Source organism: Pinus tabuliformis, chromosome J, assembly GCF_031772625.1.
Source record: "Pinus tabuliformis cultivar Carrire ecotype Pingquan chromosome J, CPIR1, whole genome shotgun sequence".
Classification (NCBI taxonomy): domain Eukaryota; kingdom Viridiplantae; phylum Streptophyta; class Pinopsida; order Pinales; family Pinaceae; genus Pinus; species Pinus tabuliformis.
In genome coordinates, this window is record NC_142295.1 from 1,563,444,117 (window position 1) to 1,563,456,565 (window position 12,449).

A 12,449-nucleotide genomic window follows, 5' to 3' on the forward strand; every position below is an offset into this window, starting at 1 on the left:
TGGTCCTACTTTGCAATTACAAATAAGCGCTAAGGTTTTCTTTTATGGTGCAGCGCAGTTTTTATGCCCAAAAGTTTTGACCACATAATGTTTCTGTGCCCCGTTATGCACTTTTCCTTTCATTAACCCGTTAATTCTTCGATTATAAGTACTTACAGAAGGATGAAAGATTATAGAACTTAGTTATGGACAAAAATACAATGGGAAACATACTCCGCAATCGGGAGATATAACTGTGTGGAATTTGACTTCCTTACTCAATTTGGATCAATGGGATTTCATTACACGTTATACTTTTTTCTAGTTCCATGCATGAATGAAAAAAGAAAAATCCGAAGACAGGCCGCAGTCGATGTTGTGTTTGGAACTGAGGGAGTTGAGTGGCATCGTGGATTTGAAAATGAACAAGGCATGTCCTAGTCCAGGATTAAACAGCCAATCGTGCACATCCCATAAGATTTGAACACGAACTCCTTCTACATAAATGGTATCGTTGCCCCTGAATTTCCAGGGCAATTGATTCACTTCCACCAGGGTTGGAATTTCGATTTGAACTTTATATATATTAGTGTTTTATATATTTTTAATATTGACTTTATTGTTTTAATTATTTTTTTAATTTAATAAAAATTGTAATAATTGATTTTTTCTAACTTTAAAAAAAAATTAATAATAATTATTATTAAAATTATATATTTAAAATTATATATATATATTTTGTTTATAAATAGTATATAGAAAAAAATATAATCAACCTAAATTATATTTTTCTTTATTTTTCTTTAGAGAAAATAGGGGGTGGTTCAAAAAATATGGAATTGTTATATATTATGTTTTATATATATATATATATGAGCATCTAATAAAATGTTGATAATTCTATAAAAAAAAATATTTCAAATTTAAGATTACAATTATATGTAAGATTTAACAATATTATTAAGATGTTAAAATGCTAAGAAAATTTAAAAGTTTAACTATATAGATTAATATTCAAAATCAAAGTTCAAATAAATATTAATGTAGATATGAGGATTTCAACATATAACAACTTCCTTAATTTGATATGCCTTTGTCTTTACTTCTTCTTCAAATAAATATTAATATAGATATGAGGATTTCAATATATAGCAACTTCCTTAATTTGATTACCCTTGTCTTTACTTGTTCTTCTTATTTTTCCATTCGAGTGCTTCCATCCTCTTCTAAGTCTTCACATCTTAGCTCAAACCTCTTCCTTAACCATTGCCCTTGTCTTTACTTGCTCTTCTTATTTTTCCATTGCAATGCTTCCATCCTCTTCTAAGTCTTCACATCTTAGCTCAAACCTCTTCCTTAACCATTTCCCTCGTCTTTACTTGCTCTTCTTATTTTTCCACGCCCAGTTCAAGATTGACTCCAAGGAAACTGCCAGGAAACTGCAAATTTGCGCTTCAGGTTAGTGATTGATTTTTTTTTCTTCAAACACTGTGGGTCTGATTGCTGCTACGTTTTAATTTTTGATTTAATAAGTAATTTAATTTTTTATTTCACAAGAGATTTGTATGTGTAACTGCTCACAACTCTTTAAAACAAGGGTTTATCATTATGCAGAATATGGTTTCTTGGCCTGGAAATTGACATTCCACTGAAAGTTTCTTTTGGTTTTCAAAAAACTTCTGGGTTTTTAAACTTATTTTACAGCGAATAAATCTGTTAAAACTTCAACCGACAGTGATAAAAACAAAAATTATTTTTTGTTTTTAAAAAGATTCTTGGCTAAATTATGTATGAGTGTTAATCGCCTTTGAAAATTACGATAAATATATGAAAATTTTCAACATAATTATTTATTGAATGGTAATTTTTTAATCAAAACTTTATTAGTGAAGGGTTCATTTATTATGAGAACATCACTCTTGAAGGGCAAAATTTTTAATATAACGTTTCTTGACGGGAAGCATAAGGACCCAAAACGTCAAAAAAAAAATTGTATGACAGGTAAAGAGAAATCCAAATTCCAACCCTGGGTCCTAGCCCGTGCAAGCCGACAAAAGCACAACGAAATTGTTAACGGACACTAATTTTAGGTAAGCGAAGATTTATCAAACTCTATCCGGTTGTTGTCTTCCGCACTCGCACTTAAGGGGGTGTCAGTTGATTGGAATTTTATTCAAAATTTAATGAACATTGGTATTGATTTATAGAAAATTTAAATTTAAAAGCAAAATTATAAATTTAAATATAAATTATAGACTTAATTGCTATTAATCGTTGGGTTTGGTTAATAATTATTTCAGAATTTAATTTAAATAATTTTTATATTAATAGGTGGTTTTTTTTTGAAGGGGGGCTAGTTCCCTGAAGAAGCTGTTATATTAAGCCCATTGTTCAATATTTACATATATACATCAATCACATAACATCGGTATATAACTGCACGATGATAGTTGCGCAGCGCCACAATGGTGAGAATCGATCACGGGCAGGGTGCGAGAAAGCCGACAACCCCCATTGCGTGAACTGTGCACTCAGGTGCAAATACAAGTATTTTTCTTTGAAAGCCCATCTCCAAGGTGTGTTGTTAGTAATTAGTTTACAAATTTAATTTAAATATTTTTAAAGTTTATAAAAATAATATTAATTAAAAAATAATATTTTTTTTATAAAAATTGAATTTTTTCATTAAATTTTTAAGAGATATTGTTGTTTTACATTTTACTTTTGAGTATGAGGGAAATGTGTAATTTCAATGCTCAATTTATGTGTTTCTTTATATATATATATATATATATATATATATATATATATATATATATATATATATATTAAATAATAATAAAAACATTGTGAACTATAATTAAAAATAAAAGTGAATATACCTATTTGGTTAATGGTTAGTTTTAATTAAAAGAATTATAAAATATCAATAATCTTACTCTCAATATGCACACTAGGTTTGTTGTTGACATTACAATTCAGAAGTTGTGTTGAGAAAATTTCACTCACTCTCAACTATATATAAAATATTTAGATGTTCATGTGAAATAACATACTTTCATAGCAACTTTTAAAAAAAATCTATACTAACATATCCATGGCTAAAATAAATATATAATGGTGAATATGAAACATATTTTTGCATGAAGAATATATAAACTATTTTCTATATTTCCTAACAAATGCATAAAAAACATTGATATATATATATATATATATATATATATATATATATATATATATATATATATATATAATTCGTTATTTTAAGTATGTAAACATCAAACACTTAATTTTTAGAATGTAACTCTAATCATTTTTCTATTTTAAATAGGTTTTACATATCTCATACCTTTTCTCTAATTAAAAATGTAATAAATAATAATACTAATCATTTAATTATAAGGTCCTAGCTAAGTTACTAACTAAATATTTCAAGTAGCCTCACCATTCTATATTTTGCCTCTTTTTAGGTATATTAGCTCCTTTTATGTACATTTTTCACTATTTTTTAATCTAATAAAGATTTGTTGGAAACTATAAGTTTAAGTTTTATAGTCTACACAATTCAAGTGCTTAAGGAGTTTTGCAAGAGGTTGAATCAATTTATACATTAAAAAGCACAATTTAAATAATGTAATTTTTTATATTGCACTCTAAAAGAAATTGGCACTTTAATATATTTAATCCCTCTAAAAGCTCTTACACTTAAGTTTAAGAATATAATTCTAAATAAAAAACATCTTTCATAATTTTTCTCTAATTAAAAAGATAATAAATAATAATAATAATATTTTAATTTTAAGGTCATAGCCAAGTTAGACACCAAAATTGTTGTATGAGACACTTGTGTCTCGGACTGCCCCTTTTAGATTTGAATCTTTGACTTCTTAAGAAGAAACACATGTTCTTAACCATTAGCCACTTTTTTATTATCTTAAAAAGTGTAATATACTTAAGAAATGTTATTAGATTTATGACCACAATGTAAGAAATAAATATTGTGTAACAAGTCATATGACAATTATTGTTAATGTGTAATAATGATTACTGATAGAAAAATTACTACATGGTATTTATTTATTACATTATGATAATGTATCAAATAATAGACCTTAGTTATACTATAAAAATCTTCTTTAAATTTGAAAATATTAGTTAAATTTGATTGGATTTTTTTAAATCACTAGGAAAAACAAGTCCTTTTGCAACTTTTTATGGATTAAAAAGTGTTTATTATCGAGGACATGCCTCCTATTAATATTCTATACTTAAATTTGAAGGGGGTTCCAAGATTTTCAAAAGTTTATCCACGTAAAATCTGAGGAACCTTAAATTTGATTTGAGGAGGTTGTTCAAAATTAATTGTATAAAACCTTCATTAGTTTAAGAAGGTTATTTAAAATAGATTTTTTTTTCTTTTTAAATGAGTATGTATTAATTAAATCTGCATTGATTCAGAGACCGAAAAACCCAGAGATATCTTCCAAGTGCAAACCCAACTGGGAATTTATAATATAGTGTCTATAACATCTAACTACATGAACCATAACAGATAGAGGAAATTCATGGACAATTCTACATAAAAATAAAAAGCCTAATTGCATAACTTGAGCGTGTCAAAGCAAACATTTCAAAAAATTAGAGCAAGACAACTATCACTAGTCGCTAATACTAGCAGGAAAATTAAAGTTAAAATCGTGATTCCAACTGACATCTTGATGACGAGCATCTATCCCTTGAGATTCCTTGAAATGTAGCTCTGATATCAAGCTTCTTAGCACGTCCACTTCATCATATAGTTGAGAAAATTGGAGTTTGAGGGTCTGCAACTCTTATGCTAGCTCTACGTGAGAATGGGTCAATTGACAAAACTTGATTTGTAGCTCACGAGCAGCCTGCTAGAGGGATTTATGAGTAGAGAAACATTGATAACATGGGTTTTCCTTTAATGGATTCATTTTTTTGTAGCAATTGTTGACCCATATTTTGGTAATTGAGGAATATGGTTGCAACTTGTTGCGAAAAGAGCTATCCCCACACAATAAACACAAAATCTGACCAAAATGATCTGAAACATGCCTTGCTCTTGTTGAACCACTTCGGATGTCAGAACTACTTTTAGCTAGTGCCTTTGAAAGAACCCCCTAATTGTCAATTACAATCCTGTGGCCTCTTCCGCCACCGACGGTCCAGGAGAGGTAATCTTGACCAACATACTGGAAACCAACACAATTGCTAAGAACAAGGTTGGAACTACCTTGGAACAATCGAAGCCACCATTGACTATAAGGGGAGAGAACAAGATTCCTAGGACCCGAATTCCCCTCTGAGCCCGCGATGCCCAAAAGCGAGAAGTCCCATGAAGATAAATGGCGTGCTCACACAATCACCAACTTGAGAAGAGACTAGATCCGAGAGAAGAGCTCTAAAAAGAGCTCTCGCCAAGGATGGTTGCTTGATGCCACAATTGGCAGATGAAGAAACCCAGAGATCTCGAAATCTAAAAGATGAAAGAGAACCTGAGTCGGAGAGACAAGAGAGAATTCTCCTAGGGGGAGGCACCTAGAGAATTTAACACCTTCATTACTGTCATCCCACACGAACTCTATTGATTCATACATTGTTTCCCTTACAAAATGATTTGATTTACTCATTATTGCATGATTAGAAGAAAATTCCCTGTGCTTGAACTGGGTGGGAGTGATGTTTTGAGCATGCAAACCGGAATATACAAACACAACATGTCGAGAGTGACCAAGAGAGGATATGTACTTTTCTAACAGAATGTCAGCGACCAATCGTGATGTCGTGTGAGGGAGGGTTGTCTCATTATTGAATGCTGAGGAGCGGTTGTGAGGGTCCCGATTAATTAATGAGTATAGGATGAGACCAAATACGAAATTATCTACCTTGATTTGTGAATCAAAATACCTTATCATAGAGCCACGAGACTTGTGAACCCCTAAGGAATAATTCATTTGGATATATATTCATTATAGTAAGCGTTGTTTCTGTCAAGGAGCATGCCATGTTTGCTAGCTTGTATGTCTCCAGGTTGTTAGCTTGCAAAATGTGATACAATTCCATGTTGTGGAAGACTGCCAATAATTCTTTGATTCTTTGAAAGTTATTGGCAAGAGAGTTGTCTTTTGGAATCCTGTCAAATTTTAAATGTTGAATCGTTAAGAGAGAATCCCCTAAAATGATCAAGTCTTCTGCCCCTTTGTCTTTTGCTATGTAGAGGCCATGGATGAGACCATAAGTTTTAGCTTGATTGTTGGATCTTTTCCCTAAACCCAATGAATACTTAGCTTCAACATTTCCATCAGGATTAAACAAAATCCCTCCCCCTCCTATCACCCCTGGGTTCCTCTTAGAGCCTTTATCAAAGTGCAAGATCCACTTCTCTTGTTGCATTCTCCAGGCTTTTAGTTCAGGGAAAGAAAATCGTAGCTTCCATCATGGAATTTTGGACTTCGGAGGAGAGGGTTTGTCATGAGGATGTTTGTTGGCTAGGGAAGAGACACGTGTCTCTTCAAAGGAGTCAATTTGTGAATAACTGGGGACAAGATTTACTTCCAGGAATAAAGAGAGGGCTTGTAAAGCAATTGATTTGAAGACCAGAATTAATTCTGGAATGTTGTGGAATTCCTAGAATTCCACAACATTCCAATAGATAAATTTGGGGAGAGCAGTCCATACATTCTGAGAGGTCGACTGGATTGAAGGGATCCCTCATAAAACTTATGCGAGACTAAGAAGAGATCGTAGATATGAGAAGGCCACTTGATTCTTGAACTAATGGGGCCTAGAGCAGTGATCTAGACCGATCTAGCAAAGGGACACTCTAGGAATAGGTGAGGGATTGTCTCCTCCTAGGATTTATAGAGGGGGCACATTAAAGGTCCTTGAATTCCTCTTTTTCTTAAATTCTCTGAAGTTAAAATTTTCCTATATGCAAGAAGCCAACAAAATAAATTAACTTTAGGGATGCCATTGGGGTCCCATATTTTCTTCCAAATAGTAACCTTAGGGGGGATTCTAGATTGAAAAAGGAGCTCAGTATATCCTTCTTTGGTTGAATAGACCAAATATTTCCATCCTAATTTGTCCTGATGAAGTCGATTGGTTGGGGCACATCCAATCAATTTCTATTCCAATGACTCCCAGAGAGTCCTCAAATGGTGAGGAAGGCCAACAATTTTTAAATTTTTCCATAGATCATTAGGAGATATCTGTTAGGTGAATTATTCTTGCCCGCTGCATATATTCCCTTAGAGCATTTATATCATCGATTTGAATGTTCAAATCATTCTGCATAATGGGTTCCTCCAAAATTCTGATAGATTCACCATTACCCAAAATTTTTTTGATGTTACAATTGATCAAAGGAGAGGATGCAGCGATAAGCTTCCAAATTGGGGAGTTTTTCTTATTGAGGTCTAAGTCTGTGTTCTGGATGTATTTTGTTTTGAGAATTTTATCTCGCCAAGAATTTGGATGGGTTTTTAGATTCCAAATTAATCTTTCTCCAAAGCATAATTCAACAAAGCAGGGTCTCTGAGACCAAGACCCCCATGCATTTTAGGGGCTCGAGTGATAACCCATTTAACTAAGTGAAATTTCTTTGTTGTGGCTTTCCCACCTTCCCATAGAAATTTCTGGATAAGGCCACCAAGCCTAAGGAGGATGAACTTAGGGGCCAAGAGAGTAGATAACTGAAATAATGGCATTGTTGTTAACACAACTTTTGAGAGTACCATTGGACCAGCCAAATTAAGCCAGCGAAAACCCCAAACATCCATTTTACTTTTCATATTTTTCCAATATATTTATCCAGGGTCTTGAAGAAGAAGAATTTTAAGTGTGCGTGAATGTTCTCTTTCCTTTTTCTTTTCTTTTTCCTTAACTTTTCCTTCATTTTCCCTTGCATGCATATTCTTGTCTCTTCACCTTCCTTTTCTCCTATTTTCCTTTATTTCTGTTATTAAATTTCCATTTGTTTTCTTTTGTCTTTTCCAATGCCAATGCCAATTTCCATAAACAAAAGTGATTCACAATGTAATGTTTTCCCCTCCATTCAACTTGGAATACATGTCCTATGACCTTGGTTCAATTTATTTACATAGAAACTTAACCCGAGGTTGTTACACTTATAATCAAGGGTTTGCTTATAAGCCAAATTTCTTGTTGATATAAAGATGGGATTCACAATAACCTTGAGAGATTAGGTCCAAACGGATTCCTCTCCATTCCCATGTAACTAGAATGTAGGTAGAATAAATCCATTTCATAGTAGAAGCATAACTTTTTCTATATTTCCTTGAAGACATCCTTTGGCAAAAGATCAAAAGAAGGCCCTATAAACAAACCCAAATCGAAATCATAACCAACCTTTCAAACCTAGGGTCAAAATTTAAGGATCCTTTTTAATGAACAAAGCTTGTGAGCCCCAATGCCATCTACTATTTAAAATTTTCTCAGCATCTGAACTTGAGGTAGTGACCCATCACAACCATCCTTTTTCCAACAACATAAAGTGGGGGGTATAACATAACAATGCTAAGAAGTCTTCCATCCACTTTCTTAGCACCCCCATAGACATTCACTTGCATGTGAACTAGCCTACGATAGATTCCTCCTCCATGGAGTGAATTTTGTTGAGTTGCACATCCTTTCCCAAAACCAACAAGGCTCATCAACTTTGCATTTTATTACTGTGTCTAGGAAAATATTTAATTGGAAAATTCAATGGAGAATTCAATTGTGAGGGGATACCATCACCACTTAACATATCTAGTGAGAGGAAGCTAATGACAAAACCAATTTGTCGAGGAGATAAAGAAAATTGAAAACAGGGATCCAACGAGGACTCTTAATATGCTATGGACAGAGAAGCAAGAGTTGATGAAGGAGTTGAAGGAGAGAGACTGATAAGAAGGGAGATAATAGAAACGAAAGTGGAAGAGGGTAATAGGTCACTTCCAATTGGTAGAGGGCTGGATGTAGATATGACTCCTTCCGATAATAAATTGATAATATTTAGTAGCTTTGAACTCGAGCCCATTGGTGATAGAGACAAATGCTCCATCAATTCCTTTGAGACATTATTGTTTGATAAGGGAAGGGATGTGCATACCAAAGATACCCTGAGTGAGGAACTAACATGGCAACCCAAAGTAATAGAAATCTACATCCTATCATATAGGTCATTAGTATGATATGATCTATGGAATCGATCTTCGTGACTAGGGCCCCACACATAGAAAAATATAGAAGAGTAGGTAGAAACCAAAAGGAAAATCTTATATCCTTATAACTTAATGGATAAATTATCTTTATTTTGTAAAACTTTTATTAAATTATTTTAATTTTATATGTTTTTCTTTCTTTATTAATTTTTTTACCTCTAATCCTATGTTTTCATACAAGAAAGTGTATTGGTATCCAACTTTTATACGAATTTGAATTACTATACAAAGTTTCTTACATATTTTAAACCCATTAATTAAAGCAATCATAATTCACAATATCTTTTTTATTTTTTTAACAATATGACAAACATGATTTAAATACTTCACCATTTTAAATACCACTTAGGATGAAGAGTTTGTAATTACAAGACAAGAGCTTTGCATTCCATCACCATATAGAACCATGCCATACAACAATGTATTAACAAAGCTCCTCATAATTAAACTTGAATATTTTTTAGATTCATTAATGTTTCCTTGAATACATGTATATGCCTTCTTAATGAAGTCAAACTGACAAAAATAAATAGATAATTTTAGAAAATGGCTTGGCATATTAGACTTAAAAATTCCTAAATATTTTACCGTGCTTTAGTGAGCACAGATATAACTTTATAATACATTTTAGTTGATTGTTTTTCTTATTTAGCTTATTTATTGGAAAACCATGTATAATACATCATTACAAATAAGCATAATGTAATGCTAAAACAATTTCTTAGATTGCAATATGATCCTACAAAACAAAGTAGTTTAATTTAACAATTTCAAAATAATATATTCGATAGCATATTCTTCATTGATTAATATATAGGAAAATTATCTAATACAAATTAATTCTCTAAATAAGTGATAAATAAATCAATTGATATAAGAAATATTCTCTCTTGTTTTTCTCCACATCATAAATAAAATATATTATGTTATTTACGCACCCAAAGGTCTTACAATTCTCATGAAAGTGACATAATATATTCGACAACATATTCTTTGTTTATAAATATATAAGAAATCTATTTGATACAAATTAATACTTTAAATAAGAGATAAATAAATTAATTGGTATAAGAAATATTATCTCTTGTTTTTCTCCACATCATAAAGAAAATATCTTATTTTATTTAGGATGAGGCTCATCAATGGGTAAATTATATGGATGTTAATGCAACTTTCCAGCTTACTAAAATCAACTTTTCTCATAATTCTTTACATGTTTTGTTATATTTTGCTTAATGAGAAGGGTAAAGATGAGATGTCATGTCTAGTGGTCTAATGTGCATTGATTGCAGGTTTTGGAGAAAATTTTGGCTAATTAAAGTGCAGGAAATTGAAGGAGACAAGCAAGAGGGATTTTAGGAGATGGGATCTCCCTCCTTAACTCCTCACTCACTCGAAGATTCCTCTATCAAATCTCATCAGCTCAGAGTTGCAAGCAGTCAAGCCAATGATAATTGAAGACCAGTTGATCTCGAGATTAGAAGCCAAGCCTCCCTAAATTTAAGGAAGTTGTTGGTAACTTCAGTTGTATAAATAAGAAGGCCTAGAGCCTCATTAGGATTCGACTTTTGTTTATTGTAGCCAAGAGGCATTTTCAAGTTGAGACATTGTGACTAATCACTCTTGTGTATTTTTTATATTTTAATGAAAATGAGAAGCATTCCCTTGATCCAGCACTGAGTTGACTCAGAGGGTTGAATCTCTTGGGTTAGGGCCCAACCCTAGCAACAGAGGTTCCTCTTTTTGTATATGTATGCTTAGATTACATTCATAGTTAGTTGTTGAACTGATTTTGGTGTTGTTAATTTGCAAGTATTGGTATGATTAATTAGTTTGCTTCCATTTGTGGATAGTTATAATAGTGGTATCATAGTGACAGAAGTCATTTTGGAAAAGTTGGTGATAGTGGTTTTCACCTCATCTCTCTCTTTTGGGATCATGACTTGAGGGACACTTTCATATAGCCCAAAAACAGAGTTCTTGCTTTGCTGCATAATCTAGGGTTTCTTGATGAGTAGGTCATTGTCTTTAAGTTTCTTAGGATGAGTTACAATTGTCATTTTTTATCTCTTAAGTTTTGCATTGGTTTCAAAGCACTTCCATTCATGAACTTAGCCATTAGATGGTAATAACTCTGTTTTCTTCCATTTAATAAATCTTTCCCATGTATAGATGAATTTGTGCATAGATGCAGACAATAATGTGTGTTGTTGTAGGAGCTTCTACATTGCAGGGAGACCTCATCTCATTTTCCTCATCCAAGCCTTATCCACCCATGTTGCCAAAATCCACTAAAATCTCAATCCGAATTCTTGTTTTATAAGCAAAAATTTCCATTTCCATTGAGAAAATCCAACCATCTTGAAGCACTTGATTAAGCTCTGGATAGTGTTCACTGCCTTCATGCCTTATTCTCTCATTATATACATTTCCCATGCTTCATTCCACCTTCTAAACCACTTCCTCAGATTTCGGCATGTTTCCTATAGTAAAACAGGGGATCCTGTAGGAGAACTAGGACATCCTATAGTTTTCCTGTAGGAAATCCTGTAGCAGCCTGTTTTGAGCCCGAATTTAGCAAAATCATCACTGAAGCTGGGATTAGGCCTCTACTTGACCTCCATGCCATTAAGACCATTCTAACCCTCTTCCTCCATACCTGTCTCCCCTGCCAAATAATATGTGAAGATTAGCATTTGCATTCATAAAATGAAAAGATAAAGAAAAATAATTCTTTCTATTTATTAATTAGCACATGCATTCAATAGTTATAATACTCCCTAGATCAGATTCCATGCTCAGTTAGTTTAAATCATCACATGTGATAAATAGGGTTAAGCTAGGTTTCTTTTGCAAGCAAAATGTGTCAATGAGTAGATAGAGGATTTCATGTCACTTTACAAGCATCTTCCAATTTAATATTTCATTCCTTAAAATAGGCAGCATTCCTTTTCTTTCATTTAGGATAATTTTCCCTTCTCCAGTTGGTAGTCAAACTTCTTCTAGTCAATAGGCTGGTTTGAGAAACCCTAGTGGTCTATCGCCCCAGTTGAACAGTGACAAGAGTATACCATTACATCTATTTGTGTATACAGCACTGTCACCTCCAAGTTTGTACGAACCTCGAGTTGATGAAGTAAAGTTGGCAGCCCCAAGAGTTGCAACATTCTTGCTGCAATATTGGTGCTCATCACTTTTTGGCATCATTTCTAGGGA